Source organism: Malurus melanocephalus, unplaced genomic scaffold (assembly GCF_030028575.1).
Source record: "Malurus melanocephalus ecotype Western Australia unplaced genomic scaffold, MMel_1.1 scaffold_140, whole genome shotgun sequence".
NCBI lineage: Eukaryota > Metazoa > Chordata > Aves > Passeriformes > Maluridae > Malurus > Malurus melanocephalus.
The window spans coordinates 366,188-389,552 of record NW_026623372.1 but is presented as its reverse complement, the minus strand read 5'-3'; positions in this window follow the sequence as shown (position 1 = coordinate 389,552).

Sequence of the window (23,365 nt, the reverse complement as noted above, 5' to 3'; positions counted from 1 at the left end):
GGTGGCTGCCCTGGGCTGTGCATTGTCCATCCTGTGTCTGTGGGATGGGATGGATCCCTGTGCCTTCCCAGGCATGGGAGAAGGGCAGGCTTTGGGTGTTTWCCCCTATAAGCCCCGTGTCAGGTGGCAGCTGGAAAGCAGGACCTACTYCTGAACACCATCAGTGTTCTTTTTAAGAGCTTTTCCCCCTGCTAATTGCTCTGTAAGCARTTTTGATTAGTCAGTGATGATTCCTGGGTGTGATGATAGGAAATACTCATCAGCACACGGGCCAGGGAGCAGCTCCCCAGAGCACAGGGATTTACCAAAAGGGAATACACGAGACGTGCAAGATTCTGAAACAGGAAACTGAAATTTTAGGGTGTAACAGAACAGCATATTCTGCATTGCCATCATCTGCCACAGTCTAGAGGATGACACAAAGGGAATTGAGTCTCCATKATACAAATTCACATAATTATAACAGCATCAACCCAACTTTAGCCGCTTGTTTTGGAAACAATTCCCCCCCAAACATTGGCCTTTGACTGCAGAGRAGAAATACCCAGAGGACAAGCTTTAATTTAGATAGCAAACTGGAGGCATAAATTCARAATGAAAAACAAGTCACTTTGAAAGCAGCTACCCGTGGTGTCCCATGGTGAGTATCAGTGAGCTCTGCTCCAGGATTGGGGGTGCTGGGTGCTGTCACAGCAGAATGACCATCACTGTCACAGCAGCATCCTCTCTGTGGATGAGTGAGGCCATGTACTTGTGGCAATCTGGGAGCCCAAGGRCCAGTGTAACCCTTTGGCAGTGTTTCTTTTGTTCCTGAGCAGGAAGATCTAAGTGGTCTAAACCCTCTGACAGGGGAAGGAGCCTGTGAGAGGCAGGCAGTGCAGSACAATGCTGAATCCCACAGAGATCCCTGGGGCACATGGACATGTTTCCAGCTGTGACATTTATTTCCAGGGCAGAACTGCCTGAATCCATCCCAACACAAGGCACAGAAAGTGCTCTGAGCTTGCTCTTAAAATGTAAAGCAAAGTAATTCCTGAGGAGATCTCCTTCATCTCATGCCTTGCAACCCTCACACTTTGACCAGGTGAGAGATGGCCTTGCATTGCATTTAAAGGGTCCAAAATCAAGAGATTTTACAAAAAATAGTCAACCTATACTTGACCTCTAATGTACGTGCTTGCAGCACAAGCTTTTCAAACACTTTTTTCCAGCTGAAGTATCAGGAGGATCATTTTTAGCACCAAAGGCAATTATTCTGGCCTGGAATTTCAAGATGATGTTGACTTTTACCACAAATACACAGAAGAAATCAGTTTAAACATTTCACAATAGCATGGTCCCAGGAAAATAGGCTCTCAGTCAGACTGATGGGGACACAAGTTCTGAGTGGAGAAGCTATTCCATTGTGTAAGAGGAGAGAAAAACAAGGAAAACCAAGGTATTGTCTTCTGTTGTTATCTGCTGGAGGCCCAGCTGAATTTCTGCAGATGGCAGATAGCTTTGCCAGCCTTCACAATCCAGTGGCTTTTCTTCCTGTTTGTTTTGTCTCTAGGGAAACACGCAGCATTTAGCAATTAGATGTTGATCCAAGTATTCAGCAAGGTCAAGGGAAGCTTTTATGTTATTACATTTTTTTCCCCCTAACATAGCTAGTTTGGGAGAACTCGCTCGTGTGCCTTGAATTGTGGAAACAGCAGAGGAGAAAGCTGTGACTGCAAAGTGCGAAATTTAAAATGCAGAAAAGGCACTTCCTGGGAACCAGGAGAAATAGGGATGCAGGTGAAATAGGGGAGCAGAGCTACAGCTGGGACAGGTGCTGCTTGTGCCTTATGAATTATTACTCACTTCACTGTGAATTTCCAGATAACTTCACAGCTTGGAGTTATCCACACTCCTGGAGACCCAAGGTTGGCAGTGGTAACTTGCAATTTGAGTGTTTAATTATGCCTTTTTAATTATGCCTTTTTCCTTTCTTATGTTATGCAGTTCAATCAATTGTTGTTTATTTTGCATTGTTGCTTTCTTTGGCATCATCTGATGTCCTGCATCTCAATCCATCATTCTGCCTTCCTTTGCAAAGGTGCTGCAAATATTTTCAGCATAAATGCCACAATACCAATAAAAATCCCYCCATCTCCCTGGTGTCAGGAAGGATGCAATAATTAAATATACGTCCAGTGTACTGTAATACAAATTGATTTGAACTTAGCTGAAAACCAATAAGTAATAAGGATTTGTTGGCTTTCCTACCACTTTGTATGACAGCAGAAGAAGATAGTATCAAATCTCACATCCTGAAACACTCTGTGAAAAATAACATTCAGGGCAGAAGTAACTAGTGGTGGTTGAAGGTGCATCCAGGATCCTGCAGAGCTGGGAACAGCACCAGGAGCTCCTGCCAGGGCAGAGCATTCCCTGGATGTCTGTCAGAGTCATCTCGGTGTGAGGTGATGCAAACTGGTCTGCAGCTATCAGAATCCTGTTGTGAGGGCAGGAGAGGAGGATGAGCTCATGTCTCTCCAGCAGGCAAGCCCGTGATCCAGGATGCCAAGAGGAGCCACAGGGCACACAGGGATTCAGACATTGTCTTTGGCAGGGAACACCAAAGTCAAGATCCAAAGCCAGGAATCAAATTCTGCTGGGAGAGACAGAGGAAAGAGAGAACAAGCCTCTTGTGGAGCTCATGTTGTCAGTAGTCTTTCCTCAGACTGGGGAATTTTTCCTTGTGCACTGTGGGGTGAGTTTTGCAATCAGATTTTGCTGAGAGAGGCTCACTTTGGTGGGTCAAGGGTTGACTCTTTCAGAGGCCCCATGCTGATGTTGAGTTTAACATCACCAAGTCTAGCACTGGTGAGGTCCACATCTGGAGCTCTTTTTGTTTCCTGCAGAGAGAAAAAGCCTCTCTTTATCACACAGTGAGAGCCTGGCTGCCACCTCAGTCGGTCCAGGAGCAGCAGGGCTTGAAGCAGAGGTTGAGACATGGACCCAGCAGGAATTCAGAGTGCAAAGCCATGATGTTGCAGAAGAGGATACAAAAGCTGGCAAAGCCCTCTTGTTCAGCATTTCATGTGGCAAGATGGGCTGGTTCTTGCATTTTCCATTCAGCCCTGGCAACACCACTGCAGAGCTTCAGTGGAAACTCCAGTGAGAGCATTCCCTTGTGGAATTCCTGCACCTGGAAAGGCAGCAGCTCCCCTGAATCCCTGGAGCCTTTGTGRGAAGGCTGTTTAGCTCCCCAGACAAAGCCTTGCCCATATGTGAGGAGCTGATTCAGAGCAGAGGTCTCTCTGCTTTGCTCATGTAAGGCTGGGTTCTCCCTCTGCACCGAATTCTTGGGTAAAGAGGCTTTCCCCAGCTCTTTGGTGATGTGAGGACTCCATCAGGAGATGAAATGTGATCRTGCACCTTCCATTCTATCTCCTGTCCCTCCCGGTGCCAGCCCCATATCCTGGGAGGGGCTCTCAGTGAGCAGCTGCAGCTCAATATCAATATCAGTGGGAGTATGTGCAGCTCAATATCAAACTCCAAAGCTCTGGCAAAAACACCCTTTCTCCCCTTTCTCATGGCATTCTTACTTTGCTTTGCCTCTGCTACACTTGCCTGAGCACAGAATTGCATCTAAAGACTTCTTGAAGTTATGGGAAAGGCTGCCCATGACCCTCCAATGTGCTGAACAGGGCCATGRTTGACTGTACAGCAATAAGTCAATGGGGCTGTGTTTGTGACAGCTGGCCCTACCCCACCCGTTTCTCATGGAAATGAAGGAAAAACTTCATAACAGCAGAAGTTATACAGGATAAAGACCTTGGATACAGCCATGTCAGTCTTGGTTTTACAGGCACTCTGAGTTTCCTGTCCTCTCCTCGTTCTGCAGCCTGAGGTTCACAAAATTTTGCCTGATGAGGCTGACCAGGGTCTCTCTGTTATCCTGGGAATSAGGAACCATTGTCTTGCCTTTGACCCTGAATCATCTTATTCTCTGCAAACCCTTTGTCTCCTCCCAGTCCAGCTGCTCCATGTTATCTTTGTGACAACCTGCAGCAGGGCCACAGCTATTCCTGGTCCCTGTGGTCTCTGGGGCTGGCTGCTTCTGCAGCCTGGGCTTTGGCACTGCATCCTGCTGGGCTCTCGCTGTGCTGCCGAGCCATTTGCAGCTGTTCTTCTGCATTTTCTCCTGGTGGATCACCCTCCCTAGAAAGTTTTTTGGCTTTGTGATAGCCAGCCTCACACAGCACAGAGGGACACAGGCCCTGGCCCCATGGTTGTAAAGTGGGATGGAAGGGAASAGCCCCACATTCACCTGGGCAAGAGCTACAAACAGAGCCTTAGAGAAAGGGGGCTCACCCTCAGAGCAGTGACCAAAGCCTTCAGTGAGCTGGCTATAATTGCATCAAAACACCTGCTGGAAGATCTGAGCTGATCTGATTCTGTGGTTTGTGTCCCCTGCTTAAAGCTTTCTGCCTTATTTTTATTCCATCCCACAAATGGTGTTTCATGGTGGTGGACYGAAGTTTATMTTTTTATAAATAAAATGGTACATGCAAATTAATGTTCAGAACTTGAAATTGCCAGTTCTTTCCTAACTTCTGCAAAAATAGCCWATTTGCTTGTGGAATCTTAAGAGAGATCTCATTCAGATGATTTGTGTGATATGTACTATACTGAGCTGTGTTAGAAACATCCTCGGCATTTTTCTAAAGTACAAAGACTCAGTTCACTGGTAATTAAATAAAAAATCTTCTGTATTAAAGTACATTTGGAGCATTTTGTTTTTAAGGCACATAYAATGTAGACTGGTATTGATGAGAATATTTTTGCTCTGATGAAGACCAGAAGAAGGGTTTTATGTCAGCAGTATAGATCTGCTCATGAAGATGAGGAGGTTGAGGCACCCATGCAGATTTCCAGCGGGCTGGTGCCTCCTCAGCTCAGCTGTGATCGACTGGCAGCTCATCCTGAGCTGGCAGATGCCTGTCCTGCCTGTCCTGCCTGTCCTGCCACTGAGTCACCCTGCAGAGCAGTTCTGCGCCCCAGGAGGGGTGTGATGGCCTGATGCTGAGCTGGTCAGGTGATGCCTGACAGGTTATTTTGTAGGAAGTGTTAATTTTCAAAGAGAATTCACTGAAATGCACTGGTTTAAGGAATCTTCTTTTGGCTCCTCAAAGATAGCCTTGTACCACCTCCAAAGTAGTTTGTTTTTACCTTTCCAGAGTGAAGTGTTTGGTTTTTCTAGATTACTTTTCATTTCAGCTCTTAATGTTTTCAGGRGATATAAAACAAAAAATAAACCTAAATTAGATTTTCTCCCTGTTTCAAAGCCCAGAATTTTTAATAACAAACACATTTCCTTGGAATTTTCAGGAAAYACCAAAATTACTTGCTTTGTTGCATTTTCTAAAGTGGAAGAAAGTCAAAATCATGAAATTTGCCATAAGAAACAGATAARAGCAGATATTAAGAGTCTCTGAGAACTTTAAAAGGAGTAATTCAGTTTAAAATAGTACTTATTTCTTATATTTTTTTTCTTTGCGTTAATTATCAGTGAAAATACTCTTGCAGTATCAGGAGCTATTTAGACCAGATAAAATCTGCTATCTCCTTGACACCCTGTTATCTTTTCAGCTTCTCTTCTCAACTTCAGGCAAAATGGAAAACAACTTGGTGATCTGCACAGTTATTYTCAATTTTGTCATTTGGGATCCAGCATTTTTGGGGACAGCTGTAAGTCAGTTTCCAAGCCTGGAACTTCATACAAGGGTACCTTTTTTGATGTGGGTTCATCTCCTTAAGAAGTATTTGAGTGGATCTTGAAGGCAAATAGGAAATATTGTTGATTTGCAGTAGCAGGCAGAGTTGATGAGTTTCAGCCACATTAGAGGGGTCCTGACTGGGCTTTTGATTTAATAAACAGTAGGAAAGGAGTGAATTTGCACAGCATATATCTCGTCCTCTTTCATGGGAGTAGATTTTCGTACCCTCTAAACACAGCAGAGACAGTCTGTTTTTATAAGGCTTTGGTTTTCCCTTCTGCAATAGCTCAGTGGGGCCAAAGCAAAAATCCCAAGCATTTGAGCAGTTTCTTGGCTGAGCCCCCTGGCCCTGGCGCTCGCTCGGAGCCTTTGCCGCTCCCGAGGATGATGGAACGGCTCCCACTGGGAGCTGGATCAACTTTGGAGCTGCTCCTCGCTGCTTGTTTATTTGTCCTATTCTCCGGGCTTGGCAGGTGGCATTTTTGCTCAGTGATTCATTCCCYGGCACATGCATTTATCTGCTCTGACATTTTAATCATGCAAATCAGGATCTCCTTAATGAAGAAAAAAATTAATTTCGCAACTGTTGCTACAAACGCAGTGACAGTCCTGCTAATGTCATTACATTTATAATACAATCGGTGGCTTTTCCATAATTGCTATAAACTGGCRCACTTAACAGCGGAGTAAAGGTTACACAAAGAGCTCTGTGTCTCCCCTTGTTCATTTTTTCTTTTTATCAAGAGCRTTTGGCACTCTTCATATGCCCCTTTGAAATCTTTTGGTCATCGCTGCCTCATTGCTTGTACCGCAGATGGCTTTGCCTTTGTTGGGGGGAACAGACAAAATAAGTGGCAAGGAGACAACTCCTCTGTGACCTTTTGTGGCTTCTTGTCTTTCACATGGCAGTCTGCGGGGTAAACACAGTGACTCATTCTCTTTCAGCGAGGAGCTGCCTTCCCGAGGTTTTGTTGTTTGCAGGGTTTTTCCGTTAAAAAATCTGCACCCAAAGAGCAGCAGGATGTGAGCTGCGAGCGGCCACTCTCTGCCTCCAGACCATGACAGATCTGCCAGGAAATAAGGAGGGAAAATTCCTGGGCAGGATCATACCTTTGTTGTCCTTCCCTCCTCCTAAACCTTCCACAGCATGCTTTGTTTTTCAGTTCTTTCCCAATCAGTGACAAGCTTAAAAAAAACAGTTATATAGCAAAAGAGCAGTCAGAAGAAAGAGCTTTCTAAAGGGTAAGGGTGCTAAAATGCTCTAAAATTAGCAGAAAACCAGTGACTTGTGAAACGGAGGTGTCAGGATGCTCAGCACCATCGTGCAGTGTCAGTCTGGGATGAAGGGGAGCTGTTCCAGAGCCAGTGTCTCTCATTGTCTTTGTCATGCTGTGAGTGAGGTGCCCAAGGCCCAGGTAAAGATCTTAATTCCCAGGGAAGCGGGCTGGGAGCTGTGTTCTGTCCCAAGGCGATGTGAGCCACCCTCAGGTTATGTCACCTCTGCAGAAAGATGTTTTCAGGGTTGGGCTTTTAACATTCCTGCTAGCAAGGAGGATTTGAAAGAGTTGGAAAACATCTCTCAGAATAAAGCTCTTGAGCTCAGAGTACTTCCCACGGGCACCTGAGGTTGTTCCTTTGAAGCATTTCATATGTYAATATTTCATTTTTACCTGAATGGAATGAGCTTCCCTGGTGGCAGGGATGCAGGAAAAGCAAAGCTCTCAGGAGAAGCAGGTTTGCCGCCAGACCTTGGGGATTTTTCAGGAATGAAAGAGGAGAAGAACAGTGAATGAGAAAAAGCACAGATGTAGGCAAGGGCTGGAGGATATCAGCTGGGGACGTTCAGCTTGGGCAATTCAGAACCTCTCCCAAGGTCACTTTGGCCCATGTTTGCCACCATACCTACATTGATTAAGGACATGATATATTTAATACCTACATTGATTAAGGACATGATATATTTAATTGACTCTTCTAAGCTGGAAAACTCCTGATGTAGATGGAGTATTGGACTGCATCAAACAGGTGAGACCTGTACCTGCCCCAGCAGCAGTCACTGTGTGTGGAACARACTCAGCAGAAGCTCAGGAATTTAAAAAGTCAGTGTTTGCCCGTGATGGGCACGCTCCAGRTGCTGGCTCTTTGTAAAGCATCTCAAACGGCCTTAAGTGGCATCAGGTGAGGTTTAGATTAGGAAAAATTTCTTCACTGAAAGGGTGGTCAGGCATTGGTAAAAGCTCCTCAGGGAAGCGATGGATTCACCATGCCTTGAAGCATTCAAAAATTATGTGGTTGTGGCACTCGGGGTCATGATTTCATGGTAACRTGGCAGTGCTGGGTTARTGGCTGGACTTGCTGATCTTAAAGGTTTTTTCCAAGCTCAGTAATTCCATGACCCTTTGATTCTATCCCTGGCAAACAGAATGAATGTCTGTGTGCTGCACAGACCCACCAGAAACTGGGACCACACTGATGATGGGAAGACTGAGACCTTGGCACAGACCTTCGTTTTCACTGCCTCCCTCCCCTTGGAAGATGTGCAAGTCTGCAGCCCAAAGAGACTTTTTCCATGGTGCCTTTCTGTGCTGTAAAGGCTCAGAGTCACGGGCCAGGGGATCAGTTCACACAAATTGAAGGGATGCCCGTGTCTGGGGCAGATTGTGTCTGTAGTATTATTGCTCAGGATATTTCCTTTCCCATAATCACCCCAGGGACCATCCCTGTGCCTCTGTGGGAGATCAAATCCTGTGACAAGACAGTTTGTTACCTTTGCATCAACTTCCAAGAGCCTGGAACACGCTGTTGCAGTGAAGGATCCTTTGAAGTGTTCCTGCACCTTTCATGCAGGGGTGACTGTCACGTGTATTTTATCAGATAATAACTATTCAGTGTGATGTGTCTTTTTATCTAATGCTGGAGCATTTCTTCAATCAGAGCTGTAAAATGGGGTCCAAGAGCGAGGGTTTCTGACATTTTTCTCCAGCCAAACTTCATAGTCCCAATGGCTTTTGGCCTCACAGTGCCAACCCACAGAGATAAAATCTCATGGATCTCACCTTGGGAGACCAAGACAAAAAAAAAAGAGGATAAATGCTATGGCCTGGACAGCAGTTTTTATTTGCCTTTGGTTCTCCAGCCTTTCAGGGTCACCCTTTAAAAGACTGCTTTCTGCAGGGGTTAAATCTTGGAGGTCATTCTTCAGCAGTAGCTGACATTTGTCCAGAGCTGCATGACCCCGGGAGCTGGAACAAGTTGCAGTGAAATCACTTTATGAGAAATAGCTGCTGCCTCTTTACCAGTCCGACACGGGAGTAAGATATTTCCTAATTGTCCCAATTAAATCCTCCTTCTTTCACACAGACATGAAATTGTATCTCCCCTTATCCTCCTGTGCTGGTACCACAGCCCCAGCCTGGTCTGTGGGCTGTCCTTACCCTCTGTCTGCGGTGTGGCACCCGTGCCCAAAGCTTACAGAACACCAAGTTCTGGTGAAGAATTAGTTCTGTGAAGTGAGAAATGTTGGACAGCGTGTGCTGCTGGCGCGTCAGGGCTGGCCGGCGTGTGCCCTGGCAGGCTCCTGCTGCCTGTCTGTGTCCCCTCCTGTCAGCCAGGAACTTTTCCCAAACCCTTTGGTCTTCTCCAGGAACTTTGAGTATTCCCCCCTGCAGCTGTAGAACGGGACATTTTCTCTGCTGGGATCCAATGTCCCTTTCACTGATCCATGTCTGGGATAGGAGAGGGGTCTTGGGCCCACAGATCTTCACCCTTCTCACCACACATTTGTATTTTCAGAGCAACAATGAAACCTGACCAATGTCTGTCGTGCACAGCCCATGCTGACTTTACACTGGAAGAAAACTGGATTTTGTAAGAAAAGTCTTTCTGAGCCTTTGCTTGCAGTTGTCTGACTGAAAATAAATACACATCCAACAGGCACTTTAAACCTCATTAAAAAAAAAGGGTTATGGCCAGAGCTTGAGCTGATTCTCTCTAGTCCAAGAGCCCCAAATCCTGTGAAACCCCAAACCCTGTGAGCCCCTGAGCTTGCAGACAGGGCAGTGGCAGCAATATGTGCTACAAGACAGGGTACRTGGTGTGTCTCACAGAGTCAGCAAAGGAAAATTTGGCAGCARAAAGCAAATTCAGCACGTGAGCAGTCATGTTAATGGCTGCTGCCATCTCCTTCCCCCTTCCCTCCCTCTGCTCCCTCCCCCTGGAAGGACATGAAAACTGTTAGTTGGGGCGTCACCTGCTGAAGATAAAAGTGACATTTCTGAGGCACATCACAYGGGGGAAGCTGAGAGGTTTTGATCTGTCTGAGGCAAGGCTGATGGCAATTTAAAGAAGATGTTTTTGTACGTGCTGAGATGTCATAATGCCGGGCTGACGGGCAGAAACACTGCCAGTGGAAAAGCAGCCTCGAATGGGAGCTCTCTTGCAAGAGAGGCTGTGGAGGCAGATCTGAYCAGTTAATTATCTGATCTGATAATTAACTCAGCCGTCAGAATGGAAACCACAAATCCTTGCAAGAGTTTGGGTTTTTTTTCTAAATTAACACACAAGATAGATATTAAGTATTGATCTGAAACCCCATGGATCTTCAGCCCACTGCTGTTCATTCCCTTCTGCTTTAAATGCAGATATTTATTGTTAAATATATATTTCAATACTTTCATATAAGCAGTTCATGCAATTCAATGTCACCATGCACACAGTTAGAATATATTAGAAATGATRGATGTTTTCTAGCTAAAGATGATTCTGTGCCATGTTAAGTTAAAAGAGTGAGTGCAGCTAAGCCAGTCCTGGTGTCTGGGTCAGCAGCTGGTTAGATGTTTAATTCTRCACCTCTCTTCCCAGTCTTACTTCCCTGCTCCAGTTTTCCTCTGCAAGGAGGGAATCCAGCAATATGCCAGCTTTATATGGTCTGGAAATTCAGAAAAGACTTTGAAACAGGACAAAGTTCCTGTATCCTGAGCAYGAGGTGCTGCTGTGCACCCTTAACGCTTCACAGCTTGTTTTGTTTAATTCAGAAATAGTTATGTGAGACTGCAGTAGCAAAGAGTCAACACTAGATAGCATTTTATGTTTGTTTTGAGGAAGAAAAGTCTTTTGTTCTCGTATTTTGGTAGATTCTGAAAAAAATTCCAAGCACATATTTTAGAGGTAATTAATAGTCAGTGTTTTCTGGTGATCTGTGCAATGCCTCCTATAAATTCAAAACAACAGGCAACAAAGCTACCTTTATTTTGGTATTGTTTACTTGACATCATTGTATCAGTGTAGAATTCATAAGCATTTCCRAGGTGCTTGATGCTGTTTTGCCCCTGGGTGCAGAGGTAAGAGGCTCAAATTCAATATTTGTGTAGGGCCATGTTCCTGATCCTGTTAACATCGGTGTGAAATCTCCACTTGTTGGGGTACAACCCTTGGGGCGTTTGTGGGAACAGAGCAGGAAAATGTCACCAGCAGCTACATGAGCAGCAAAGGAACAATATTTGTGATCTGCAGAACAACAAAAAACCTCTGGGTGGGATCTRGATCATGAGTTAAGACACACACTCACCTTGGTGTCTGTGTGTGCATGGCCAAATGTCCGTGAGAACAATGCTGAGTTGCTGTTAGGGATGATGGGGATCCAGCMCTCAGTCCAGTGTCCTCATGCAGGCATCTGTTACCATCCAATATATATCCCAGAATATCTGAAACACCCATCTATAACCCATGTGAGAGCCATGAGCTCTGAGAGCCAGCTCTGAAGTCCAGAAGGGTMACCCTACAGCATTTCAGAGTGCACCAGATTCCTGCATTTGGGCAGTGGGATCAGACTCTCGATGTCCACCTGATCCTTGGTGACAGTGCTGGGAACGAGACACCCTGCCTACCTCAACACCTGCACGAAGATGCTTTGACTTGGGGCTCTTGATCTTCAAAATCAATCTCATCCCTCACGAAGAATTAAGTTCCCTAAACCAGGGATGCATTTGAGGAACCTGAAGGTACCTTACCCAGCTTCCAGATRCTGACCCAGAAAGTTGTAGTTCTCCTCCAGGGTTCCATGGAAAAGCTCTTTGGAWGCCCAAAAGTCTCTCAGAGGCCTCTCCAGCCCCCTGTTTTGGCAGGTGCCTCYTGCCCATCCCAGCAGATCCCTTCAGGCTCCACTGAAACTGGTTGTGCCTTGGGGTTGGTCCATATGGCTGCAGCATTGGATTTGGGCAGTTCCTTGGTGGAAGTGCCCACCCCAGCACAAGCATGAGCAGAATATGACCCTGTTTGTCCATATTCCACAGAAGAACTCCCACTGTGCGGTTCTTGATGTAAGGCAGAGAAAAAACAGGCCGGGAACAGATCCTGAGGGATCCCGAGGCTTCTGCAAGTGGGGGGCTCCCATGTTGAGATGTGAAGCCCAGCAGTGGCAGGAGGGGGGCTGTGCATCCCCAGGGCTCTCCTGTGATTGCAACACCCAGAAACAACACCACAAACTGTCCTCAAAATGTGTTGATTCACAGGAACACAAGGCAGCTGTGCCRCAGTGTCTTACAATAATTACTTGGCTTCACTTTGGCAAATCAAATTGGTTTGGAAGAGAATGACGTGAAGTTGTGTCAGGGGAGATTTAGGTCATATATTAGAAAAAGTTCTTCACCCAGAGGGTGGCTGGGCACTGGAACAGCTCCCCAGGGCAGTGATCACRGCACCAAAATGACAGAGCTMAAGGAGYGTTTGGACAATGCTCTCAGGRTGTGACYCTTGGGGTGCCCTGTGCAGGGCCAGGAGCTGGACTGCAGTGATCCTTGTGATTCCCTTCCAACTTGGCATAATCTRTGATTCTGTGCTCTTTTTACTCTTGTGAAGCTGAGCAGGGGTTAACAGTTTCACTTTCTTTAAAAAACAGAGTTTCAAATTTCTTTAGTAAGGGTTTGTAGCAAGACTCATTTCTTACTGTCATTGGTGCCCTGAGTCCGCATTTTAGCACTAATATTAGTGCTGGTATGTAACAGAATCTGAGGTGTTTGGGGTGCCCCAGCAGTGCTCAGAAACCATTGCTTGTGCTCAGACCCTCTGCAGAGGGAAGCACATGGCTGGAAATGGGAGTAGTTGGAGGATCAGCTGAACTTTGAGAACAACTTGCTGCTCACTGGTCTGTTGGGACATTATGAACTCACCCAGAGATTAATCCAAATTTTTTTGAGTGCTGGTCCTGAAGAGCCCAGTGCAGGTATCCASCGTTGCAACAGCTGTGTGAAAACCTCTGTGTCAGCCCGAGGAATGCTGGCATTTCCAYCTTCACTTCATCACAGTAATTATCAGAATTACAGCAATTTAGGCAGAAAAGGAAATATAAACAGCAGCAACAACAACAAACCCAAGAAAAAACCTCCTCAAGCTCAAGTTARAAGAGCTCACAGGTTTCTTTTTGGTCTTCCTGAATGTCTTGATGCTTATCCCAATCCAAAAGTGAGACAGTTGCAGCCTGAGTTACAGAGCCACTGCTRGGACTGGAATCCTGGTTTCTGATACAGCATTTTGCTCAGCTGGCCCTGAGCTTTTCCTCAAAGATGAATCCATGTATGCACAGATGTGCCTCCAGAGGATTTAACTCTGTGCTCCTCCTTGAGGCTCTGCTCTGAAAGGAAGTCAAAATCATGATGCAGAAACAGGGTATTCCTTACAACTGTATATTTGGATTCATTGCAACTGGGCATTGCTACCAGGGATTCACTAAAGGAAGAGAAAACCAGATGAGTTTAAACTTCCTGAATTCTGATCTATTCCCTTAATTTTTTTGGGGAAATAGAGCACTTGGTTTAAGCAGTGCTGTTTGCACAGCAAAGGCTGTTATCTGCCCCATGAACTTCCAAATGCAGCATTTTGCAGAAAATGTTCCTGYTTGGGATAAGAATATATCCTTCCATACGAACATAATACCACAGAGTTTGATGTCATGGCTGAAAGCAACCTGCAGCCAAAATGGATTCCTCACTGCTGACTTAAGATAAGGTTAATTTAGACCAAAAATCAGATAGCCCTGAGCAGAGGGTTGCAGTGATCCAAGCAGATCCATTAAAAGCTGTGTCTGCACAGGCTTTGCCTGTAGCTTTCCACTCCCAGCAAGAAAATGCTCACACGTGTCATATGGTTCATGCTGACTGAATCTAAGCATGACTATGGGGGCAGGACACAAGAAATTATTCTGGAAACTGAGTTCTTTGGCATTCTTAAATTTTATTTTGATCACAGCAAAGGCAAAGCCACAGAGTGATCAGTGTTGAATTTACTACTCTTGGCCTAGCATCCACTCAGATTTCTGATTGCAATTTCAGGATTTCTGTTTAATGGTTTTCCAGACTTCTGGTTTTGTGTGAGATATGTAAGAAGTTGTCACATTTGGCTGAGGAAATCTCTTGCCTGCTGYTCATAAGAGCTGCAATTTGTGGGTGAGGCACTGCGGAATGCAGCCCTGGCTCCTCTCTGAAGATGCCACAGCCCACMAGGTGTGCTCACACAGAGCTGCCTTCCCTTCTGCATCATCACAGGGGAGAGGATGGAGCCACTGCTCAGGACTGGGAGGAAAGCAGCTTCACCAGTGCARGTTTCCATGTGGGACAGGCAGGGATGCACCATGCTGCACATCACTGGGGCACCAGGCTGGGCTTTTGGGAGCAAGGATTAAAGACTCAGCATCCTCCTTCTCCTCCTCTGCACCTTTGCGTCACTCCAGGATCTGTGGCTGAGCACTGAACCTTTTAAAGTCCCCTGCAACTTTATAGATAATAAATAAGATCAAGTATATTACAGCTGAAATGATACTGTGAAAAATGTGAAGGTAACTCTGCGTGCCCTGGCTGTCACTGCTTTGCTGTAATTCTGCAAATGAGCCCCMAAAACTCAATTTCAGCTTTTACAGAATCATTTAAAGGCACCTCTGCTTGAAGTGTTCCCTTAAATTTAATACCCATTAACATTTTAAGGTGTTTCCAWCCCCTTTTAAATGTGTTCTGGTTTTTGCAAGGTTTACAGTATAAAAAAAATAAAAAGAAAAGCTCTTTTGTGTTTCCTCATGTTCAAGAAAATGTGAAAAAAAAAGAGAAAACATCATGAAAACAGCCACTCAGGAACAGGACCCCCTGAAACTTGCAGAAAGTGTGGGACATCATCCCCATCAGCCAGCCACACTGTGCTTAGTATTTTAAAGTTTGTAGCTGATAAAAAAAAAAGTTTAAAAATTGCTTAGACAACTTTTTGCATGAGAATGTGTCTTTTTCTCAATAATATTCCCAAATATGAAATTTCAATTTTTTCCATCTTGCAAGACATTTCATGTCCTTCTCAAATACCAGATGAAAACATTAAGTAAGGTGGAAAAGAAATCACCATTTCACTAGAAAATGTATGAACAAAAATCTGTAGGCAAGGAGAAAGTGCAAATAGGAATTTACTTCAGCTGTCAATATATAATGTTTTTTCAAGATTTATTTGCAGTAATCAGTCTTTTCAGACTGCTGACTTGCCTGCTCCTTTTGGCTCCTCCAGGAGTTTCCCATACATGCAGAGGTTCAATAGATTTAAACTAAAGTAAGAAGTTTCCTTTTGGCTTAAAATAAGCCAAAAATAAGCCAAACCGGTGCTGTGCCGAGAGCTTAGAGAAGGTGGGAACCTCGTGTTGAACTGTAGGGGGTAATGTTGCTACACACACTCTGCCTGCCAGCTGCGAAAGGTAGATAAAGCTATCGAGTCTTTGGGTTGTTTTGTGACACTCTGGGTCTGCGGGGAAAGAATAAAAACCGTGTTTATTCACAGAGACCTCCTCCCTCTGCCCTCACCGTGGCTCGTTTGCAAGGGCACCTCTGCCTCCTGTTCTTTCTCCATGTCATGTTCTGCTCCATGGTCTTTGCCCAGAATTGCAYGTGTTTTTGCAGTCTGGGGTCACGCCTTTGTATTTTGTCTCCTTTTGGCCCCTGTGGCTGACCCTGTTTGGTGTCCAAACACCCACGGATGCAAYGCTGGCACCATCTGGGGAGAGCTGGGCCAGGAGGGAAGGCAATCTGTAGGTTTGGTGGGGTAATGTGAGGGTAATACATACCTGCTGCAGTGATTGATTGGTTTTTTATTCTGGAAGGAGGTGTAAGAGGATTAAGAAGGGAGGAGGTTAAGTGGAGATGTTAGCCAGGAAGTGTTGGGGAAATAAGAGCCCTCTCCACCTGTGTGCAGGTGGATGAAGCCTTCCCTCATTGCACAGATCCCATAAAAGCATGGCATGCAGAGAAAGGGGYTCCCTGGGTCAACTGCTCACCACAATCCCTTTCACAAAGCTGAATCATGAACTGTATTTTGCTTCCACAYAGGTAAAAATGTTAGTCTGAGGTGATGGAAACATTTTCATGTGGACTTTGTGCTCAACTTCTTGAAACCAAGAGAAATGAATCCCAGTGSGAGCCAAATGGAGTGGCTTGGCATTTCTCCCCAACCTCCCTTCTATCTTTGGCATGGTTTTATGTCCTGAAAATAAAAAGGTGAGCTGGGTCATCACTCTGATTTTTGATGCACCTGGCTTTGATGGATTTTTATCAGCCACACATGAGGATATCAATGAACATCTCAATTCCAGCAGCTCATGGTGTAATGTAATGTGCTCCACATACAAGGACCAAAGATTTTTTTTTTTTTCCCCTTAAGACATCTGGTGTGATTTAACCCCAGCTGGCAACTGGGTTTGCTCACACTCTCCCCCTCTTCTTGCACCATTTTTGGAAGAAAAACAAACTAAAGCTCAGGGGTGAGATGAGAGCTGTGTAATAATTGAAACAAAATAAAATACAATATTATAATAACAACAATTAAAACTGTAATTGCAATGGAAAGGGGAGTCAGAGAGAGAGGAATAAACCCCAAGACAAACAAGAGATGCACAACACAGTTCCTCACCCCCCAGTGCCCGATGTCCATCCTGTCCYTGAACAGCAATTGGTGGCTCCTGGCCAACCCCCCCAGTTCATATAACTGGGCATGAGGATGTTTGGTATGGAATATCCCCTGACCAGCTGGGGTCAGCTGGCCTAGCTTTGCTCCCTCCTGGCTCTCATCAGAGTATGGGAAAATGAAAATTCCTTGTCTTGGGGTAAGCACTACTTAGCATCAGCTAAAACATCAGTGTGTTACCGACATTATTCTCACATTACATCCAAAACATAGATTTGTACCATGTATTAGGAAGAAAATTATCTCTCTCCCAGCCAAAACCAGGAGAACATCTGAGCTGAGCTCAGAGGTGCRGTGTTGGTTACTCTGCATCCCTTACAGCTGCCTGTGAGCCGATGCCTCTGTGGGAGAGTTTAATCTGAAACAACTCAGAAACTATCATGCAGGGATTTTCAGGAAGCATTTTTCCTTGAAAGTGTCTTTCTGGAAAAGAAATCTGTTTATCTCTGCTAGGGTTCCCTCTTCCTCTGTGATATGGGCTCGAGGGCAGGCTGGAAGGGGGCTGAAGGCTTTTGTGTCAGTTTTCCATCAGTTTGCAGGATGTTTCCCATCGTGGCATTGTGGAAGGGAGGAAAGCACTGGCTGCTGCAGGATTTCAGGTCACACTCCAGAGGGAGATGGGTCTTGCTGCCCCCTTTGCATTGTAAAATGTACACATGGGTGAAAAATATGAATGCTTTCATTCAGGAGCAGCCTGTGTTTTCTTTGCATGGGCATAAATGACTTCACCAGGGAGTGATGATTTATCCTCACACATTTCATGTCCCTACATGTACATTCCATCCTATCCATGCAAAAAGCCTTTTCCTCCCTAACTTACCCATTAAAGAAGACTTTATACAGGAGCTACTACAGTGATGAACCCTCTCCAACCACAATAACWTTTTTTTTTGTGAGAGCTCCACTTCCCGAAGGATCTGCAATGAATGCAAGGAAACTTGGCAAGAACTGGGTTTTCACTGCTTTTTTTATTTTTTTTTTTTTTTTTTTTTTTTTTGCTCAGCGTCTGCCACATTGAGGCTCCCAGGTCTGATCTCAGCACAGCTAATGCAGGAAAAATAAAGCTGCTCCCAAGACAGACTGACTGACAGACTTGTCATGATGATAGTACACATATTTGAAATATTATGGCTGCCTTCTTGAAAACCATAACTCGGGGAAGCTGTTTCCTTGAGAGCATGTGGTAAAAATAACACCTGCCTTGCAGACAGTGCAGACAGTGGATTTGACAGCTGTGAAGATATAGTGTAGGCATCTCCAACAGCCCCACGCATTTTTGCTTTGTACACCAAAAAAAAAAAATAGGATTTGTTATGGAATAAAAGGCAGGACGGGATGTGAATTCCTAGGTGTGAGAAGAAGAGTGTTTTGGGGAATTATAGCTCTGTGAAACCAGAAGTAACACAAAAACCATCAGCCACGCCTCTCACATGAAGGTGCATCAATTATTTCTCATGTGGTGCATGGGTTCAGTAACCCATCGCCTGTGCTGCTTGCCAGGGCTGCTTGGCAAGACCCAAAACAATGTTGCAAAATACAGCTCTGAAGCGTTTAATTTTCCTTTGTGGAGAAGTTTTTTTTCTGAATCCCAGCACAGGCTGCAGACAGAGCCTTGTGTTCGTGGTGAGATCCTCGCAGAGCCTCCGTGGCTGCTGAGCCCTTTGCATGGCTCCTGCTGCACTGGTGCCTGCATTGCTCTCCTGTGATGGCTGCAGCTCCAGCTCTTTTGTGAGAGGGTGCCAGAAGAGGCAGCAGCGCTTTAGCAGGGTCAGCAATGCCTGGGAAGTCAAGAAATCATTCTTCCACTGCTTTTAGGGAGGAAACACAGGTGGGTCTTCAATCCAGAATACCTGAAGTGTAGAAGAAACCAGATTCTRAACGGGAATCCACATGATTATCACACTGACTGCAGGAAATGGTGGTGATGGTTCTCACTCCTCAGGAAACCACCACGCTATGAACCCTTCCGAAATTAGTTTGCCTTGGTGGCTGATCACCTTTCACATGAAAAAAAAAAGTGTCCTGTGGCTCATTGGTAATTGTCTGCAACTTTGAGCCACTGGTTCTGGTTTCATGACTCTCAAGGGTTTCCTTCCTTTGAAAGGTATTTATGCTCTGTGATCAAACCAATTTTTGATCTTTTTGATGAAGTCAAGCAGTTCTCAGATTTTGTACTTGTTAGGCATCTTTTTCACTTCTCAGAGTTTTCTGTCATTTCTCATTAAAAGCTCTCCTGTTGCTGAAGATCTGTTCTAAAACATTGCCAGTTGGACCTGTATTCAGTATTTTAGTTTCTCTACCTAATCTCACCAATGGTATGTCTATACAGGTAAAAATTGCCTCTCTGGTGTTTTATTAGAACAATGTCCCATCCTCTGTCCCTGAGAGTAATTTTTCCACATTGTTTAAGAAAATATAATGTTAAGCTATTAATTCATTGCAGTTTGCAGTTTTACAGATACAATCACCTTGTCTTATATTTGCCAATAGCTGTGTTCCAATCTTTATGCACTTATTTTTATTTTATTTATTTGTATTTATATAAAGCAGGGTTTTTATAAATAGATACACCTTGCCAAGAAATCCTGACAACTCCACATGCTATTAGAGGTGCAGCTCTCTTTCATTCCTCTCTGATTTCCCAGCAGCAGCCACCCTTCATGTTTCTCCTGAATATGAGCCGATCATTTGAATTTATGAGCTGAAAARTGCTGTCAATAATCAAGACTCTTACATAGAGAATAGTTCTTTCTTAAATTACTTTGATAGACTTCTTTGGTGGGCTAACTAGTTCAGCTGATACTGGTCAATTAAATGCACTGCAGTTATGCTTTTTTAAGGGTTTTCGACCTATGGTGTGATCTAACGCTGTTAAAACTTTGCATAAAAAACAGTACAACACATTAAATGGACTAAAAACTCTCTGGCTAATCAAAGAAAAAAGTAAATTAATATTAATATTAAATTTATATTTTCAGTTAGGCATTATTAAACAATTTTTCCTTTCAGGGCTGATTTCTTTGCCCATGAGATATCTCTATATTTACTGCAGGATCATAGGTCTGTCATAAATTGAGGGTAAAATATGAGTGATTGGTGAAAAACATGCAGATGATGCAATGATTGTTGGAGTGAGGAGGGAGTAGACATATCATTTATACACGGTGGCTTTACTTAATAGCTTGACCATAATTAAGACGATATTCCAAGGCAGTAAAAGCAATCTTATAAATTTACGATTAAGGAATGCATATCGTGGTATCAATATGAGGGACAATCCTGGAAAAGACAGAAACACCAGAGAACTGGTGAAGTGTTCAGTGAATCAGCAGGCAGTGTGTCTCAGGTGTGACACAAAAAGAATTGAAGTCTCTGAGTACAAATGCCCTCCTCAGCAGTTAGGAGAACAGTTTGATGACTTCTGAAGTTCTTACTTTTTGTTCAGAGGACAAATGTGAGAATAGGAGAACAAATGTGTCAGGCAAAGCATCCCCGAGCCTGTGTCTCATCTCCAGTGACACTTCCCCCAAGTGCTCCCAGCTCTGATCTGTGACTTGGGACTTTCCCAAGACAAGTGTGTCTTTGAGTCCAACACCCTACACAGGGTTCTTCTGTCATTCTTGTGTCTCCTTGCCCTTGAAAACTTCTGGTGACTGCCACATCCTGTGGCAGCTTAATGACTTTCTGCATGAGTAAGCACCTCCCTAAATAACAGCCTTGCTGCCTGCTGGTTTCGTTCAACCAGTCGTGGTTCTTGCACGGGAGGATCTGTCCTGGTTCTGTGTGTGCTCAGACAGACCTGTGCCTTCTCTCTTGCCTGGAGTCCTCTGCACTCCTGGTGTTGGGATTCATCACATCAGGGAATTTTTTGGGTTTGAAGGAACCTTAAACACGATCTAATCCTCATGCTATGGGCAGGAATACCTTCCACTAGACCAGGTTGCTCAGAGCTCCATCCAACCTGGCCTTCAACATTTCCAGAGCCGAGAAAAGTAATTCAAGAGTGAAGGCACTACTAAACAAAAACTGCACTTGTTATCCATGATACCCACAGGGAAGGGATTCCCTGAGGGTTTGTCCTCAGCATGGCCAGCCTGGCATTGGGATGGGTGCTGAAAACACCTCCAGCAGCATAAGGGTGGCTTTGCTGTGAGCACCACGACGTGAAAGAAGGGCAAAAATGGCATTTATGGTTAACCCAGCTGAGGATCAGCTGAAAGAGGACTCTGAGCAGGAGTAAATGGTCCTAAGAAGGCCTTGCAGAATGGCTTTCTGGTATAAGAACTTCATTCAAGGGCTTCATTTCTCTGGGATGTCCTTCAAGCACAATTGACTGCTGTTAACAACTTCTCAAGCAGGGAGAAAACAAACAAACAGCTCTGCTGCTGTACGAGCTCTGGCCATCGCTCTTCATCCCCACCTGCCATTGACAAAGCAGCAGTGTCTGTGTGGATTTCAAATAAACATGCTGSTGAACTGTGCTTTTATTCCAAGGCAGACAGGAAAATTTAACATTTTGGCTGCTTCTTGAGGCAGACACTGCAGTATTTAGGTAACTTTAATGTATAAATGTGATTGCTACAAACAGGGCAGCAAGGAGCACGTTCAGAGCTCTCGTTTTGGTTGACAGCAGTACAGCACTGCCCCATCAGCAGCTCCTGCAATTTTTCTGCAGTAATGACATGCCAGATAAATTCCAAAGGAAGCTGAAACTTGGAGCTGGACTTCAATGGAAATTATTGCTAAGCTAAAYCTGTGGACAACCCTCTGACTCTCATTTATTTTAAGCATTAATAAAACAAACTGTTATTTATTTTAAGCAATAAATTACATTTTCAARGGGAATTTTGCCCATAAATGCCAGTGACTTGATTTAGAGTGATGTAGCTCTGAGCTAGCAAGTATCCCTCTGAAATGAGTGGCATGAACCCCCTTGGGCATCTTTAAACATCCAGGAAAGGCAGGTGTGATTTGGTGTGGGCTCCCTGGCCTGACAGCAGAGGCAGACAAGAAACAAACTTTGCATGGTGAGCTGTCTCACTGYGGCCTGCAGCAGCTGARCMRACCCTGGACTGGCTCCTGTCTCACYGSGACTGCTCCCTTAGGGTGTTTTTATTTCATTCAGGTCCTCCATAAGCCTTTCTATTGGTTGAAAAATATTTTTCAGATCTGTTCTTTCCCTTTACCTCCCTRATTCAGTCCAGTGCTTTGGTTTAGGAAGGTTCTGCTCTTCAGAGCAAGGAAATCCCTCCCTGGTTCAGCAGAGGAGTCTCAGGCTGGTACCAAAGGAGAGCCTATGCTTCCTCCAGATCCATAGACATGGCTTTGGTGTTATTGACCTGAAATGAGGGACCTAAAAGATCCCCACAGCCCCAAAAGCAGCCAAGCATTTACTGTCATGGCAGGGCATGTCTTGGTTTTCTGCATGGCTTGTGAGGAGCTCCAAGGAGATCCCTTGGGGACCACCCAAAGAGCCAGAAGTGCTGCTGGTTTASAAAGTCCAGGCCAGCAGAGATGACCAAGATATTTGGCAGAGCCCAAACACCAGCTCAGGTGCTCTGCACACCAGAGAAGCAAATTAAACAGAGGAGCTATTTGAGATAAACCTTCCCAGCGTTACCTGCTCTTCTCCTGGGGGGCTGCTCAGCCCCAGGCACACAGATGGGGTAGGTAGGTGGCTGGACTGGTTGGTGCCATATTGAGTCTTTCATGGACACAGAAGTATTTTCACAACCCCACTGGAAGGAGCTGGGCATTGCCTCTGTGACTCCCGTTGGGGAGAGGCAGCAGCTTGGTGCGCAGCGAGGCTGTGCTCGATGAACTCATCCTGTGACTAAATGAATCCATCACAAGTTTCCTTGGCTGATGAAGTTCCCTTGTAATGAGATGAACTCCTGATTAGATTTTGCTGGGAGCCAGCAGTGATTTGTAGTGTTTTAAGATTTGCATCTTAAAACCGCTGTGCAAGGAATTATGGGCAGGAATCCTAATCTTGTTTTAAACCCTTAATTCTCCACTCTTTCCCCKGAAAACACGTCCTGAGAGCTGCACAGTGGATTGATTTACAGGCCAACACTTCAGTTTTATGTGTTGATGATAGAAAAGATAGCACTGGGTTGGGTTCCCTGTTGCTTTTTGCAGGAGACAACAGCCACAGCGCCGAGGTCTTTGGGCACGCCCTGCCTGTCAGGCAGAGCCGTGTGCCCGTGAATCCCATCTGACAGGGAACATATGGCAGCACCAGGAAAAGTAATGATGAAACAGCCAAAGTGTGAAAAGTGAGGGACACAGACCTCCAGCAGCTCTGAGTGCATGGGAGGACAGACCTGAGGGAACGTGGGACAGAGACCAGCTGCAGCCCCGAAATCTGATGTAGAAGCTGATCAGTCGATAACTTTGCTCTCCCATCGTCTGGGACGCTGGAGTGAAGACAGAGACAAAGCAGTGCTTTCCTGCCCGCAGCCCCACAGCATCCTCTGCTGCTTCCCCCACTCCCAGCCCCACAGCATCCTCTGCTGCTTCCCCTGCCCGCAGCCCCACAGCATCCTCTGCTGCTTCCCCTGTCCCCTGCCCCACAGCATCCTCTGCTGCTTCCCCTGTCCCCTGCCCCACAGCATCCTCTGCTGCTTCCCCTG